Source organism: Mercenaria mercenaria, chromosome 16, assembly GCF_021730395.1.
Source record: "Mercenaria mercenaria strain notata chromosome 16, MADL_Memer_1, whole genome shotgun sequence".
NCBI classification, from domain to species: Eukaryota; Metazoa; Mollusca; class Bivalvia; order Venerida; family Veneridae; genus Mercenaria; species Mercenaria mercenaria.
Window position 1 is genome coordinate 19,740,351 of NC_069376.1, and position 17,822 is coordinate 19,758,172.

Consider the following 17,822-nt stretch of genomic DNA (forward strand, 5'->3'; position numbering starts at 1 on the left):
CGATTGTTGTTTTTTCCTGCTTATATAAGTGCGTCTGTGTGCTTGTACGTCTGTGTGTCTTAAAATTGGACGGTGCCCTACAGTGTTGTTATATCTTACTTGTCTGTTTATCTATGTTAGTTATATATAGTTGTGTGTGGATGTGGGTGAGAGTGTTTGTCTTTGGTACATGAATGTCTGCGCTACTGTGGTTTATGTTGTAGTGTATCTGTGGTTAAGGAACGTAGCATTCCCCTTGTATATTCTTCCTTGCTCTACTTTCCCCCTTCAACCCCCTCTCCTGCCCCTCCCCCTCTTTCTACCCATTACCATCCCCCCTCTCTGTCTATATTTTGCATGAAATTAAAATGTACTTGTTGGATTTGTGGTGATATGTGCTTCCGAGAAATCTACCATTGCATATTATCCTGAAGAAGAAAGTTAAGTATTCATTGACTGGTTCTCTAAAAACCAAATGAAGGAAGTTGAGAAAAAGCAATTGGTGTAGGAAGCAAAACACGTAATCTGAATCTGACGTTTAAGCTGCAGGATACTGAGGTTAAGTGCGAGGATAAGTGAAACTCCTAGGGGTTACCTTCGACATTTTGCTTAGCTTCAATAGCCAAATATTGAATATCTGCAGAAAGGAAACCAGGCAATTATAAACGTTATGTACCACTCTTTGTCATGTCAAATTTTGAATACTGTCCCCTTACTTGGAATTTTATTAATAAAACAAATACAAAGAAAATAGAGAAAATTCAGGAACGTGCTCTAACATTCATTTATATGACGATTATACAAAATCTTACGAAGATTTCTTGATACTGTCCGATTTACCCAATTAGAAATTAGAAGAATGAGAAATATAACATAGCAAAATGTTAAATTGTGAAGGCCCTAATTACTCGCATGATCTTGTTAATTACAAAAATGCTTCTTATAGTTTTAGATACCAGAATATAGGTGAAATTCCTCATCCAAGAACTGAGCCTCGGTATGGTATGCAAACATTTAGTTATTTAGCTGCCAAGCTGGGGAACTCTCTTCCGAACGAATATAGGCAAGCATCTTCTTTCAGTCAGTTTAAAACATTTATATCCAGTTGGAATGGTAAAAATTGCTGTTACGTTACCTTTGTTTTTTTTAGTTACTTCTGCTTTTTTCTAACAGCTTAGTTGAACACCTTTGTTGCAATGTGCTAAGTTCTTTCTAAGCTTATGCTTTCTCAGCACTCTCATGGGAGCTATAGTTATATATCATGTGCTCTTTGTATGTTTTACCATAGCTTTATAGTTATATCATGTGCTCTTTATATGTTTTAACCATAGCTTTAACTGCTTATTTGTCTTTTGCGTAAATCTAGTGTGCCTATGATAGGATTTCAATCCTTTTAATCATGCCTTTTATATTGTAACACATTATGTTTTCTTATCCTTTGTACAGGTATTAGATGTCTTTAAGTCGGTTTTAAAAGCTCTTACGAGCTTATGATTTATTATTATTTTACCACCGTCTTTGTAAATGAAATTTACTTTGACTTGACTTGAATTGAACTGTGAGTTTTTTCCCTTACAGCTACTTTTAGTTTGTTATTACTTTACCAATGTTTGTCGGGAAATAGCTTTAAGCTATTGTTATTTGTTATATGTAATATCAGACGTTAAATATTTAAAGTAGCTAGGCTGCTATACAATGGAAGTCTATGGGAAAACAATTGGTGGTCTCTAACCACATGATAAAATGTCGTCTTTGCTCAGCGTAGTGATACATGCAGAAGTAAATTGTTACGCTCATAATATATAGTACGATGAAAAACGAAATATACTGTTAGAACTGTATGAAATACCCAGCTTATATCAGGCTTTAAGTTATTCTAGCATTAATATGAATCAAAAGTTTCAATCATAACAAATATATATTCACAGTAAGACGGACCAGAAAATATAGACGTGTAGATCTAGTCCCAAAGTTCTGTTTCCGCCATTTTCAAATACTGTTCATGCTGTTCATGGCGCAAGGAAGCATCAGAAATGTTTCAATAAAGTCCGTAGATAGTCAATACGTTGTAAGAATCTCTTCCTGTACATGTGTGAGAATAATTAAGATATTCTTCAAATGAAATATCTTGGACTCGCAAGAGTTACGTATCCTAACGCAGTACTCTTTCAAAAGGAGAAAAACGACGCCAGAATCATCTGAGAATGTCTGCAGGAAACGGTCAAGTTTAAGGAAGGTTACTCAGCTATTATGTTTATAAACACTTTAAGAATTGATAACAATCAATGCTGGTATGAAATTAGCAGCAAGTTGTTTGCAGAAAGTTCGCAGAAATTAGATCTACTCGGAATTTTTTGTTTCAGTTTTTCAAAGAGCTATAAAAATAAATTTTATACTTCTTTTTGCCTTTCAGTTATCCAGCTAGTCGGCATGCTTAATTGCGAAGTTTAACCATATGATAATACTCTTAGCTAAATTCCTTAATAAAAAGTTAATTTCTGGGATCAGGGTGAAATAAAAAGAAAGACACTCCAATTTTCAAAAATAGTTTTGCTAAAAAGCTACTGGTTCAGTGCCTAAATCCGGACAGTGCTTAATAATTCGGACACCGTTTAAAAATGCTTTACGATCATGATTTTTTAACTGAAATGAACAGGATTGACGCAAACGAAAGCTTTGATAACCAGCTGTCAACAACAGTGTACAAATGTAAGCTTTTCCAGAGAAAACTACCTTCAAATATCCGCACCGCATAAAGTATAAACATTGTGTGTGTTGGGGGATGACGTCATAGAGCGCGCGCCAGTTATTTGAAGTGCGATGAGGTACCGATTAAATAAGAAAATTTTCTGCCTAGATTGCAGACGACTCTTTTTGTTTGCTGATCGAAACTGGTGTAAAACATGTTTTAGAATTCTGTACTACCCTCAGTATTTATTTAAAAGATTTAACCAATTTCTGTTATATATCAATTAATTGAAAAAAATGCCAGCATCTTGTAGACAAGGGAAGCAGTTCATTAAATAAAATTTGCGCAGTGTCATAATGATCCCCGTAGTTGTGTCAAAATGTATAACGACAGCGACAGAATCTGCATGTAAGAAAGACTATTTTTAAACATTAATTTTTACTCAGATAACTTTTTTTATATTATTGTTATATTTGGCAATTATATAAAGTTAGAAACCAGTCCATATGATCACGTGATGAACAGGTAATAGAATTTTATTCGGACGGAGATGTTTGTATATATTTACAGGACTGTATTTGACTGCTTTATTTTAAAGGAAGTCGTGTTTATTGTTATTTTTGGGTGCACATATTCGTTGCATTTTATACACAAATAGTGTCCGAATATTTAAGCACTCTGAAGGTCAATTTTGACAGCTTTTACTGGCCCAATTCGGATGACATTTTAATGATGAAATCAGCAATATACGGTTGTGTTGTTTTGCAAAGAGATTTATAAAGAACCTAAAATTATACAGTTAAAATTTTATGCACGTGTGGTTTCATAATGCAAAGTTACTGTTAAAAAACCACCAAAAGTGCCCGGATTTAGGCACTGGACCAGTAAGCACATTGAGCATGAATAATGAGAGAAAAATTGTAAAGCAATTTACTATGTTAAGTGTCAAAACAGGACATTCACGGTAATATGTATATCCCGGTAATTGGTATACCCAGTATAATATGAAATTAGGTGCTAGATCTACCTAAATGATAGAGCTCCCTTGAAAAATCACCAGTGCCCTATAAAAAATTAGAGGAGTTGTTAATGCAGTGGCTGCAAATATCTGGAATTATGGACAATTATTTAATTTTTCTACTCACTAAATATATTTTGTGCTAATTTCTTATTTTCAAACGCTCTTACATTTTTATTCAATGTTCAAAGCAGTAAGCGAGACGCTTTTATCATCCATAAACAGCATGTGTCTACTGACTCCGATAAATTAATTACTATGCGCATAGTGTACTGGAAGAAACCCGAACAGTACCGATTCCAAAATGTACCAGAAATTTTCAGCTCGATAGTATACATGATATTAATTTTCTTTTTCACATGTCTAACCGTAATGCGACGCTGTCGGCACCGCAAAGCAGTGCTGGAAGCTTTGCTAGTAACTGTATCTCATAGTGTAGCACTGTGAATAGGTGATATTTACCTGTGAAAACACATTTGATTTAATCAGCTCAAGTCCATAGAAAATGTGGACAACATTCAGGCCTTTTTTTCATCATTTTGGGAATGCCACCGACACCGGTGGAATTGGGAAAATGCTCTCGGAAATTGTCTTAGTTGGGACAATTTGCAAATTACCAAAATCTACATAACATGTGTTTTTGTGTGAAATATTAATGAATTGCATTTCAGTAATTGTTCAACAGTATTATAATTTATCTAAATATACATACAAATTAGCAAAACTATCTTAAAACAGCAAAAACCCTTAAAGGTATAATCATTTGGGAATTTTAAATTCAAATTTGGGAAAAAAACATACTTTTTTGCATTGGGATTACCTCCTTTTATGGGAGGTAGATTTATAGGGGGGGAAAGCCCTGACATTTCTGTGGGAAAGGTTGAGTTAAATTAAAGTTGTTTTCACAGGATTTGATTGCCAGGCCCCGAGTTCACAAAACATTTTCAGTCTCAATTGAGTTTGATAATGAAACTTTTTTGCCATATACATATGTATATCTTAATTGCATGTTAAAAATTAAATTTTAAGTTAATAACTACTTTTAAGTGACTATTTCTTCTTTATGGTCAACATATCAGTTGAAATTTAATCTCATACTAGCAACTGTGCAGGCCTCCCCTTACAGAAGCAAGCCTCTGTGGCGTACATGCTGCGTATTTGCTGTGTATATGCCGCGAACACAGTAGTACATTTATAGCAAATCTGGACGAAATACAACAAAACCTTATCGTTAGAAGGTTTCATGTATTTATTTATCCCCCCGCCAAAGGCGAAGGGGATATTAGAAATGCTCTCAATCCGTGCGTCCGTCCGTGTGTCCGCAACGATCATTGTCCGGAGCATATCTCCAAAAGTACTGGAGGGATTTTCTTCAAACTTCATATACTGATAGAACACATTGGGAGGAAGTGCAGTGTGCAAGAACAATAACTCTACCTTGCCCATTTTTTGAGTTATTTCCCTTTATCATATTTTCTTAAACATTTTTGTCCGAGCATAACTCCAAAAGTACTGGAGAGATTTTCTTCAAACTTCATACACTGATAGAACACATTGGGAGAAAGTGCAGTGTGCAAGAACAATAACTCTACCTTGCCTATTTTTTGAGTTATTCCCCTTTATCATATTTTCTTAAAACATTTTGTCCGGAGCATAACCCCAAAAGTACTGGAGGGATTTTCTTCAAACTTCATACACTGATAGAACACATTCGGAGGAAGTGCAGTGTGCAAGAACAATAACTCTAACTTGCCTATTTTTGAGTTATTCCCCTTTATCATATTTTCTTTAAAAAAATTGTCCGGAGCATATCATTCTTCTTCATGCATGGAGGGATTTTGATATATCTTGGCACAAATGTTTACCACCACAAGGCGGAATGTCATGCGCAAGAACCAGGTCCCTAGGTCTAAGGTCAAGGTCACACTTGGAGGCCAAAGGTCAGATACAAGAATAAAAACCTTGTCCAGAGCATTTCTTCTTCATGCAGAGGGATTTTGATATAACTTGGCACAAATGTTCACCACCACGAGACGGAGTGTCGTGCGCAAGATTCAGGTTACTAGGCTTAAGGTCAAGGTCACACTTGGAGGCCAAAGGTCAGATACAAGAATGACTTTGTCCGAAGCATTTCTTCTTCATGCATGGAGGGATTTTGATGTGACTTGGCACAATTATACACCATCATGAGACGAAGTGTCATGTGCAGTTCCCTTCTTTAGAATTACTTCCCTTTGTTGTTACTTTAAATAGCTTTTATTGTAACTTTTTCATTACTAGTCGTAGGGAAAGCGAGACCACTTTTCTGTAGTACAACAAGCATGCTAAATCCAATTTTGAGGTGTAGTTTGACCAATCTCTACCTGATAAAGATTTTTGTGTGGACCTGCAATTTTTTAAATTTTTTTTTTAAAGATCAACTTCCCTCAGTTGTTACTATAAATAACTTATATTGTAACATTTTTACTAATTGACTTTTGGAAAAAAAATGAATTTTTGTGTCATCACTGAGTGTCGGCTGCGTCTCAGTGTTTGCCTGGTTAAGTTTTATTTTAGGTATTTTCTACCTGTAAGAAGTTTTTTGCTTTGAAAAACATAATAACTTTCACCAATGATTACTTGTATAACAAGAAAACATAACATCCATCTTGATTCTGCAAGTAAGAATTTGCCTTTGCAGGCTTATATTTGACATTCTGATTTTCCTGTTAGTTTCATTTTTTTTCTACAGTTCCCAATAGAATCACAAGCTATCGTTTGAAAATTAATATTGCGTTAACACCTCATAACTGACCCTGTACTATCCAATACTTAAAACTCCTATCTGACCAACTAACGTTCTTCAAGATTCTTCCCCTTTTGACTTAGAAAATCAGTTTCTTGTAGCTTATTTAAGTCAGCTTGTCTCGGCAATTAAGCCATGTTAAAACTTGACTCTTGTTTAATTAGTTGACCATGTATCCAGCTCAAGAATTCATGATTCCATCGGATTTTTTCAACGATTGTTGTCCTTTACTTTAGAAAATAAGATTTCTTTTAATTTTGCTGTTTATTGTGCAAACTCGTTTTTTTTAAAACTAAAGCATACTTTGCATTTGAACTTGAAAAAATTGTTCTACCTCATACAGGACCTAGTACAACACGCCTATAACAGCCATCCTGCTTTATTGCACTTTAATTGCCACTTTTGGGTATTAGGAAAGTATTATTTTCCGGTTAATATTTATTTTGAAGTCTAAAATTTCCATAATCATCTCAACGCTGTTGAAAAAAAAACTTAGAACGGTTTTTCATTAATAACTAATAATGTGTCGATCAATTACACTCAAGAACTAAAACAGTATCAGTTTCTTGCAAGAATGAGACCCGTATTTTTGCTCGAGATTGGTCATGACATTATCATTTTTTACGCACAATTAAAACATCAGATGAGCTCGACCGCAAAGCGGTTCTGTTAAAATGTGACTAGGAAAAAAAAAAGCTCCTTTTTGTGTTACAAAAGCGATGTTACTCTCCCGTTTAAAGTTGTAAATTTATATAGTATAATCTACTCTTACCTGGTAAGGAATTTTTTTGTGTTTGACAAAAAACTTTAAATTGATTTAAAAATACATACAAAATCATTAAACATTATTTGAAATACCATGCTCATTGCTATGTTAAAAATGTTTGCATTTGACGGGCATATATTCTGATACATTTCCAAACATCGTTTACCCTGTTTGTAGGGCTTTCATTTTAATTTTTTATCTGTTGCTTATGGTCAAAAGTCATATTTACTGTTCAGATAAATTATTATTTAGCTAGAAACATAATATACTGAGTATCCGTGTTTTCAATTTTACAAGATGGATCACTATAAACGGTTTTTCAAAGATTTTCCTAATTTATACTTCGATACTATTAAGAACTTTAGACTTCAAATTATATATTCTGAGGGGGGAATTAGCCATGTGTAAACATGAGCTCCTGTTTTTTGTGTACATGTCCAGTATTCAAAATTATCATGGAGTCGCTGCTTGGAATTGGCAAAAACGCATTGGTTTTTATATACTAGATTCGTTTGGTAATTGCTGTCATCCATGTGCGAGAACAATCTCAATATTTGTTACGTTATGCAGTATTATTGTCGAATTTTGGTGTAAAAAAAATTAACCACTCGCCCTGCATGGACTCGAGTATACACAGTAATCATCTACTCAGACCTTAGTGAACGCCCACTCGCCCTGATAATTGGACACTTTTAATACCCCTTTTATGAAAGGAGTATTATGTGCAATTCTAGTATTATTTTCGAATTTTATTTTGAAAAGTGTCTAAAAATTTGCGAGCTGTCAATAATCATTTCGTTCACTGTTGAATAGAGAGGAATAACAAACGTTATTGGAGTTACTCGAGTATCTGTCATTGAATTGTATTTAAATCGTATAGTAATTTGACCTTGTTTTCATGATCGATTTTAACACCCCTCTTAAAAATGCTATGGTAGTCTTCTACATCAGAATTGGAGATCAATGCGTTAAATTTTTATGCTCTGGAATTGTCCATGCTCTACTATTGTTTTCCACGTAAATACACCAATGCATACTGTACGATCGACCGCATCCTCTATCAAAATTGACCTGATGCATGTATTAAAGAAATCAATATAAAAAGTTGTTTCTTTATATTTTGTTTCAAAACGATATGAAGCTTTCGTATATAAACGTTATTATCAATGCAGAATCAACTTAATACCACCATCTGTGACCTGTTTGCCTAAGGAATTTACATATGTTTGACAAAAACTTTAATTGTTGTCAAAAAATTACAAAGGTGTCATTCTAACTTATTAAAAACCGCAATTGACTCACATTGCTTTATTTTAAATCGCGTTTCTATTTACGTTCACGAGGTCACGTAACCTATTCTGCCGCACTAACAGAAATCTGTTTACCAAAAATCGTTTTACTCCATGTATTGTAATTGCTGCCGCTTTTTATGCCCCCGAAGGGAGGCATATAGTTTTTGAACCGTCTGTCGGTCTGTCAGTCTGTCTGTCGGTCTGTCAGTCTGTCCGCAATTTTCGTGTCCGGTCCATATCTTTGTCATCGATGGATGGATTTTCAAATAACTTTGCATGAATATGTACCACAGTAAGACGACGTGTCGCGCGCAAGACCCAGGTCTGTAGCTCAAAGGTCAAGGTCACACTTAGACATTAAAGGATAGTGCATTGATGGGCGTGTCCGGTCCATATCTTTGTTATCGATGGATGGATTTTCAAATAACTTGGCATGAATGTGTACCACAGTAAGACGACGTGTCGCACGCAAGACCCAGGTCCGTAGCTCAAAGGTCAAGGTCACACTTAGACGTTAAAGGATAGTGCATTGATGAGCGTGTCCGGTCCATATCTTTGTCATCGATGGATGGATTTTCAAATAACTTGGCATGAATGTGTACCACAGTAAGACAACGTGTCACGCGCAAGACCCAGGTCCGTAGCTCAAAGGTCAAGGTCACACTTAGACGTTAAAGGTCATTTTTCATGATAGTGCATTGATGGGTGTGTCCAGTCCATATCTTTGTCATTCATGCATGGATTTTAAAATATCTACGCATGAATGTGTGACACATTAAGACGATGTGTCGCGCGCACGACCCAGTTCCGTAGGTCAAAGGTCCTAAACTCTAACATCGGCCATAACTATATATTCATTCAAAGTGCCATCGGGGGCATGTGTCATCCTATGGAGACAGCTCTTGTTCATTATTTAAGATTTTTTTATTCTGTTTTTTGTTCTTTATGGTCAAAAGTCTGAATTTTACGCCCAGAGTATTCATCATTTATTTACTTTTAGAAAGAAATAAGTAACTGAGATCGCGCTGTTTGAATTTTTACAAATGATTATATGAAAATTCGACCATTTTTATAGAATTTTGCCTACATTTCTGTCGATATCTTATTAAAATCATTATAGAATTCAAATAGTATTATTTCTCAAGAGGTGTTGAAAACTTGAAGCGAAAATGTTAAAAAATGAATGCACTACGCACGGTTTTTGTGTACGTGTCGACGTAAATTAGATATTTAATACGATAGGTCGCACGTGCTTGTGGAATGGAAAATTACCGGCATGACGTTTTTATATCTTTACGATTCGCGGGTAAATTCCAGTCAATCCAGGTAGCGACTGAACCATCTCAAAGTTTGTTGACGTTTTGGAGTTGTAATTTCTGAATTTTGGTAAAGTAAGGACGTAAAAAACCACTCGCCCGATCGGTTGAGTATACAGCGAGGTCCACTCGTCCTACTCAGACTTTAACTCGCCAATGCGAGCGGGCGAATGGAATTTTACACCCCTGATTATCCCTAGAATCGTGAACGTTTGGTAATATCTAGTATGTATATATAGTGCCTTTCTGTTTTAAAAGCCTAAAAGTTCTGCCGCAGCTTGTTTCAAATAATAGAACATTTGGTTCTTGTTACATAGAGAATGGAAATCTATGACCATACACTAGAGTTTTATTGCGCAGTTGCGACTCGACGCTTTCTGTCATGTTGATTGCTATTTTAACTAGTGGTGCGCGGTATTACCGGTATACCGGTAACCGTGGTACCATCTTCCCATCGGGGAATACCGGTATTTTATAAACATTATCCCTACTTCTGTTTATTTTTAATTTACATTGTCTATGTAGCCTTCCATAACAGCAATTGACACCATGCATGATTTTCCAATTTATATCTCTGGAATTCCCATCCTACTATTATTAGTTTCCAAAAATAACCACCCAATAGTGCAATTGAACATGTACGATCGACCGCGTGATCCTCAATCAAAACCTTCATACCTGTATTTGCATGTATTAAAAAAGAAATAAATAGTATGGAAAATGTTGAGTAGAAAATTATTATTTTTTGTTTGAAAACGATTTGATGAAGCCTTCGTACTATTTGTAAACGTTACTGGTTTATCAGATGGGTGCAGGAATCAAACTTCAAACAAGCGCGACCTATATACTGTGATCCAGTGCTTCCCTAGAGACAACATGGCGTCTTCCGACGAATACACGCTGGTAAAAAATACTAAGGGTCATTAATCTAACTAGTCATTAGTCAAGTTAATATTCCAGTGTATTTTTAGCTCACCTGTCACATAGTGACAAGTTGAGCTTTTGTGATCACCTGTCGTCCGTCCGTCCGTCTGTGCGTTCGTCTGTCAACAATTTCTTGTCTGCACGATAGAGGTTTCATTTATGATTTTATTTTAACCAAACTTGCACACAACTTGTATCACCATAAGATCTCAATTCCTTTCTTGAACTGGCCAGATCCCGTTATGGGTTCCAGAGATATGGCCCCTGAAAGGGCCAAAATTAGTTATTTTGACCTTGTCTGCACAATAGCAGCTTTATTTATGATTTGATTTTTATCAAAGTTGCACACAACTTGTATCACCATAAGATCTCAGTTCCTTTCCTGAACTGGCCAGATTCCTTTATGGGTTCCAGAGTTATGGCCCCTGAAAGGGCCAGAATTAGCTATTTTGACCTTGTCTGCACAATAGCAGCTTCATTTTTTGATTTTATTTTAACCAAACTTGCACACAACTTGTATCACCATAAGATCTCGGTTCCTTTCTTGAACTGGCCAGATTCCATTATGGATTCCAGAGTTAAGGGCCCTTAAAGGGCCAGAATTAGCTATTTTGACCGTGTCTGCACAATAGCAGCTTCATTTATGATTTAAATTTAATCAAACTTGCACAAAACTTGTGTCATCATAAGATCTTGGTTCCTTTCCTGAACTGGCCAGATTCCTTTATGGGTTCCAGAGTAATGGCCCCTGAAAGGGCCAAAATTAGCTATTTTGACCTTGTCTGCACAATAGCAGCTTCATTTATGATTTGATTTTAACCAAACTTGTATCACCACAAGATCTTGATTCCTTTCTTGAACTGGCCAGATTACATCATGGGTTCCAGAGTTATGGCCCCTTAAAGATCCAAAATTTGCTATTTTGTCTTTTGCAGCCATATAGAGACTTCATTTATGGTTTGATTTGATACAAACTTCCAAAATATCTTCAGCAACAATAAATCTTGGATTCCATGTCATGATGACAAATCTGTCAGATCCAATCGTAGGTTCCAGAGTTATTTTATATCTGATATCCACCCCAGATTGTAATCAAAATGGATTTATATCAGTAAGTCCTTATAGGACTTATTTGAAATTTCATTATTGTCATTAGTTGGACTGAGACAATCAGGGTAGATAACTATGGACTGATTTTATGTCAAATTACCTCCCTTTATTTCAAATTAAAATGGGTATATCTCCGTAACTAATGAAGATACTGATCTGAAATTTCATTTTTGTCAACAGATGGACTTGGACAATCAGTGAAGATACATATTGACTGAATTTATGACAAAATTACCTCCCTTTATTTTCTATCTAAATGAATACACCTTAGCAGCTTCTAATGAGATTGGTTTGAAACGTTATTTATGTCTTCCATGGTAAGAAATAGTCATATTAGAAAACTCTTGATTGAACATTTATCGATATGAATATTTTACTAATATATTGTTGTATAGGCTTGTCATACTCTGTATCTTCTACATGCATATACCAATGCATGATTACCTCCCCTGATTTTAATAAAAATGGATTTATCTCGGTAAATATATATAGAACTCATTTGAAATTTTATTATTGTCTTTAGTTGGACTGAAGCAGTCAGGGTAGATAGCTATGGACTGATTTTATTTCAAATTACTTCCCTTTGTTTCAAATTAAAATGTGTATATCTCAGTAACCAATGAAAATACTGATTTGAAATGTCATTTGTGCCATCAGATGGTCTCGTACAATCAGGGTAGATAACTTTAGACTGAATTTATGACAAATTACCTCCCTTTATTTTATGTAAAAGTATATATATCAGCAGCATCTAATGAGATTGGTTTTAAATGTTATTTAAGTCTTCCAGGGTAAGGAATAGTCATGTTAGTACAAAAATGCAGCAATTGAGCCTTAGAGGACCCTCAAACTTGGTATGGAAATTGGCCCTGACTAGGTCAAAAGGGACTGTTACAAGAAAATGTTTATCCTGATGATAAATAATGTGTATGCCTATGTGCTGTATGTCAAAACTTGATCATATCTTTTTGAGCAATGGTACTCAGGTGAGCGATACAGGGCCATCATGGCCCTCTTGTTTCTTTTATTCTAGTCAAGAAAATAATCTTCGTTGTTGCTCATAATAAATTAAGTATTTCTGAGAGTTTTTCGATATTTTTATGACCACTACCATAGCTGTAAGTCTTACGATAAAGATGGTGGTATACCGTGGTATATACCGCGGTAATTAGGAAAAAACCGTGGTATACTGCGGTATTTTTTCAAGGCGGTACCCAGCCCTAATTTTAACTGATATTACTCTATTGAATATGCTTTCAGGTCACTGTTATTCAATAGCACTAAGTCATTTCTTCTACACATGTATATCGAACAGTTCTGTAAAGAGCACAACGCACGCTGAATGCGACAGGGTTAATCACGTGCAGTCTTGGCACTTTTTATTTTCATTTTTGCTTCAAAAATTACTAAATAGTGCAGATAAACATGCAGGCTTTGCAGCCAATTTTCATTAAACTAATACGCATTTCCTTTCCTACCGTATCAATTGTCGGTAAAAAATACAAAGTGATGCGGTCATTATACATCCATCTGAGTCTGATTACTTCATCCCGTCTTCCAGTTTTACCGATATTTTCTCTCAAACCAAAGGATCAACATCGATTAGAAGAACATTGGAAAAGTTTCCATATGAAAAATTACACATTATTTCATAGAAATCTGTCAAATTATAACTGCATACAGAAGACGTGTGGTATGCGATGTCATGAATACTTTAGTCAAACGGAAAAAAAGTAGAGATAAAAATAAGCTGTTAGTCGAACTCATTGCCCTATATCAATTTGGGAGTTCTATGCCGACTTCTGGCTTTATTGCAACTACATTGCATTATTTCATCATGAGCGGGCACCTGGGTAGAACCACCGACCTTCCGTAAGCCAGCTGGATGGCTTCCTCACATGAAAAATTCAGTGCCCCAAGTGAGACTCGAACCCATATCGATAAGGGGCAAGTGATTTGTAGTCAGCGACCTTAACCACTCGATGAGTCCAGCACTTAAGGCATTTAAAACTTCATGTACAACGGCTACAGGACCGAAAGTTGAATTGTTGATAATTAGGTGTAAATACATGTATGTTCAGTGTACGAAAAAAAATGATTCCATTTGAATCAAGCCTGACTTCAGAATCGCATGTTTGCTAGATTCTCAAACACAAAAAAACTGTTTATTACCTTTATAACTTGAGTAACGTATAAAAACAGGGCATTTATGTTTAAATTAAATATTTTATTTTTAACATGAAAAGTCCCTGACCAAAATGTTGTTTACGTGTGTAATTTTACATGTATAAACACATCTTTTGATTTTTATACACCCGCTGACTTAATTTGCATTTTGCATTGGGGCTAGAAAGGATTATGATTTTTTATCAACTTGTAAACAAGGAAATCCATGGACATCGCGGTGACAGAAAAAATACTTTTATATTTATTTACTAAAGCAGTAAAAGGAATTCAACAATTCATGAGAAAATCCATGTCTTAAATACTGAAGAAAACATTAAGTTTAATATTATATTTATTCATCAGTCCCAAGAAAAAACAATAAAAGCTTCCGATTACGGCGTACAAATTAACTGCTATTAATTATTTATCGAATTTGCGATCATATTTTTCCTGGGATGAAAGAATTACAAATACTTCTGTTTCCTGTGACTTACCATGTATTCAAAACAACGAGAAAAATACGAGAACAAACTTTGAAATCATCTCCCGTTTTTAGCTCACCTGAGCCAAAGGCTCATGGTGAGCTTTTGTGACCGCTCCGCGCTAAAACAAGATCAAATAGGGAAAGTTTGTCTCACTTTTGGTCAAAAATGAAATGTCAAGAATCCTTTAAAAATGGTGTTTGTCATATGGGGTCATCTGTGAGACATAAAAATCCAAAGGGTTTTAGCTTGCGCATGTATATTAAAAAAGTTGCAGCTGTTCAATCCTCTCAATGTAGTTGATCCACGAACACTACTACTAAAAGCATAACAGTGCTGTATTTTTAATGAATACAATAGAATTGCAAAAACTGTTGTACCCAAATGCACACACAAACATCTGTGAACACATTCAGTAATAAGTATCTGCTCTGTTCCAATGCAGTATTTCATCCCTTGATACAAGAACGAAGGATATTTAAAGCTTAACATTTTTTTAATTTGTTCAAATTTTATTGCTTTTGCAATTCAGCTGGGAAGAACCAATAAAGGACATAAATCACAAAACTTATATAAGCTGACAAGAAAATACTGGTTTCTAGACGTCTTAAAATCTTAGTTTTAGAAATATAACAAATTCAGTTTGAGTGTCATATTATCTACGGACACTATGAAATACGTTATTTATATGCCATCTATGGCGTTGACTACATGTGATATATTTATTAAAAATATTAACTTGTTTTGTATTCTACAATGCACAGAGTTCTGTTAAAGCTGCTCGCCCTCAGTTTGGTCAAAAATATTCAATTTCACAAAAGCAACATTTTTATAACAAGAATGTAAAATGAAAAGGCATGATCAACAAAATAAGCGAAAATCTACGTAACGTTCTGAGAAAATGGCTTATGAAAACAGGTTTACGGATTCACCGCTCTATATGGCTATATTGGAAAAATAATAAACTGTTTGCAACGCTTTAGTTTTTGCTACATAACCATATAGTGCTGTGAATCCGTAAACCTTTCTGCGGGCGAGAAGCTTTAATAATGCTTTTCAAGATAAATATTACATGTTTTGAAGATTAAAAATTGAAATTGAAGAAAAAACAATTTTAAGTACTACTTATGACAATTTCTTTTCATACCCCCCAACAACAAAGTTGTAAGGGGGTGTATACTGGTTTCAGGTTTGTCTGTCTGTCTTTCTGTCTGTCAGTAGACACAATCTTATGCGCACCATTTCTCCTCATCCCCTTGGCACAATTTAATGAAACTTCACACAAGTGATCAGTAACAATAGAGTTGTGCATGGGGCGTGTTAGGTTCTTTCAGAAAAAAAATTTGCAGAGTTATGGGACTTTGTTTTTTCTTACTATACTATATACATAGACACAATCTTTTGCGCACCATCTCTCGATCCTCATCCCCTTGACACAATTTAATGAAACTTCACACAAGTGATCAGTAACAACAGTAGTTGTGCATGGGGCATGTTAGGTTCTTTCAACAACAAAAATTGCAGAGTTATGGGACTTTGTTTCTTGTTAACATACTATGTACATACAGTCTGTATATGCAATCTAATCGCCTAATCTTCCGAACCCTTGCACACAATTTAATGAAACTTCACACAAGTGATCAGTATCAACCCTAGTTGTGCATGGTGCATGTTATGTTCTTTTAGATAAATATTCTGCATAGTTATGGGACTTTGTTTTTTGTTACTAAATTGTATGCATACAGTCTATGTACATACAGTCCACATAATTATGCAGTCGTGTGTGCGTCAAATTGCAATGTACTGTGTCAGTGCATGCGGGGGGTACATTCATCACCTTCAGTGATAGCTCTAGTTTAGTTTCTCTTTGTATTTAGGTAGTGCAAATTATTTGAAAATCCTAACTGTATTTTTAGTTACTCCCTCTGTAGGCTGTTGAAGAAAATGAAATACCCATCGTTGATTTCAGTTCCCTTGAATACAGACAATGACCTTTCTTTCTTAAAGATACAGGTTCTATATCTGTTTAAGATATCATTTTTCTTTGTACCCAGACAGAGGCTACTTTACCAAATGTAGTGCTGAATGAGGATGTATGCAACCGTACTTTTACTTTATTTTTGTTTTCTATTAAAATTGATACTTTTAAAATATATACGAATTACTGCCTTAGGACTAGGGTAAATATCTTCTAGTAAATTAGGATATAAAATTCTGTTTCAAGCATGATAATCTTAAAATGTTTTTTCAAGGATGTAGATACATTTTTTAAAAAGTCTTTACAATAAATACAGACTTAATGGAACTGTTAATTCTGAATGAAACTCTGTATGTAGAAGTGTCAGATTGTAATGATGCTTGGTGCACGAGTGTGGATGTGCTCAACTTAAATAAAAATATTCATACAATGTACTTCATTTAAACATGACTTGTGGTTACATTTAATTGGAATATTTTAACAACACTTTTCTGCGTGCTAGTTCATTCATTTTATTACATACAACTTGATGTTGTGTGATTCATGGACAGAGTGGCAAAAGCTTGTTATAGTGGCTGCCAACCTACACATATAAAAAGCAGGTCTTTCTTTTAACCCATATCTATCAACTAAACAGGAAAAATACTTTATCTTGAACATACCTAAGCATAAGCCTAAGATTGTAGTGTCTGTAGATCACTAAACCCTGAAACAAAAATGAACTGCAAGAGATTTCTTTTGCAATAGCATGTTCAAGAATCTAATGTATTTTATTGAAAAGGTGTTAATGCATTAAAGCAAGTCCTTTTGAAAAAAACTTGAAGTCATTTTTAGCTCACCTGAGCACTTTGTGCTCAAGGTGAGCTTTTGTGATCACCCTGTGTCCGTCGTCCGTCCGTCGTCGTCAGCAATTTGACTGTTAACACTCTAGAGGTCACAATTTTGGCCCAATCTTAATGAAACTTGGTCAGGATGTTACCCTCAATAAAATCTTGGACGAGTTTGATATTGGGTCATCTAGGGTCAAAAACTAGGTCACCAGGTCAAATCAAAGGAAAAGCTTGTTAACACTCTAGAGGTCACAATTTTGGCCCAATCTTAATGAAACTTGGTCAGAATTTTACCCTTAATAAAATCTTGGATGAGTTCGATATCTGGTCATCTGGGGTCAAAAACTAGGTCACCAGGTCAAATCAAAGGAAAAGCTTGTTAACACTCTAGAGGCCACATTTAAGACTGTATCTTCTTGAAATTCTTTCAGAATGTTAATCTTGATGATCTCAAGGTCCAGTTTGAATCTGGGTCATGTAGGGTCAA

At 35.1% G+C, this 17,822-nt stretch overlaps 1 protein-coding gene across 7 annotated transcripts in view; it reads left to right on the forward strand.

The window, feature by feature from the left end:
* Positions 1 to 2,010: 2,010 nt before the first annotated feature.
* LOC128549520 (fibropellin-1-like) overlaps positions 2,011 to 17,822 on the forward strand; it is a 201,733-nt gene continuing 185,921 nt past the window's right edge. For all 7 annotated transcript variants that reach the window (XM_053526306.1, XM_053526305.1, XM_053526307.1 and 4 more), the window contains exon 1: positions 2,011 to 2,215. The gene's annotated coding sequence lies outside the window, so the exon portion shown is untranslated. The remainder of the gene's footprint in view (positions 2,216 to 17,822) is intronic.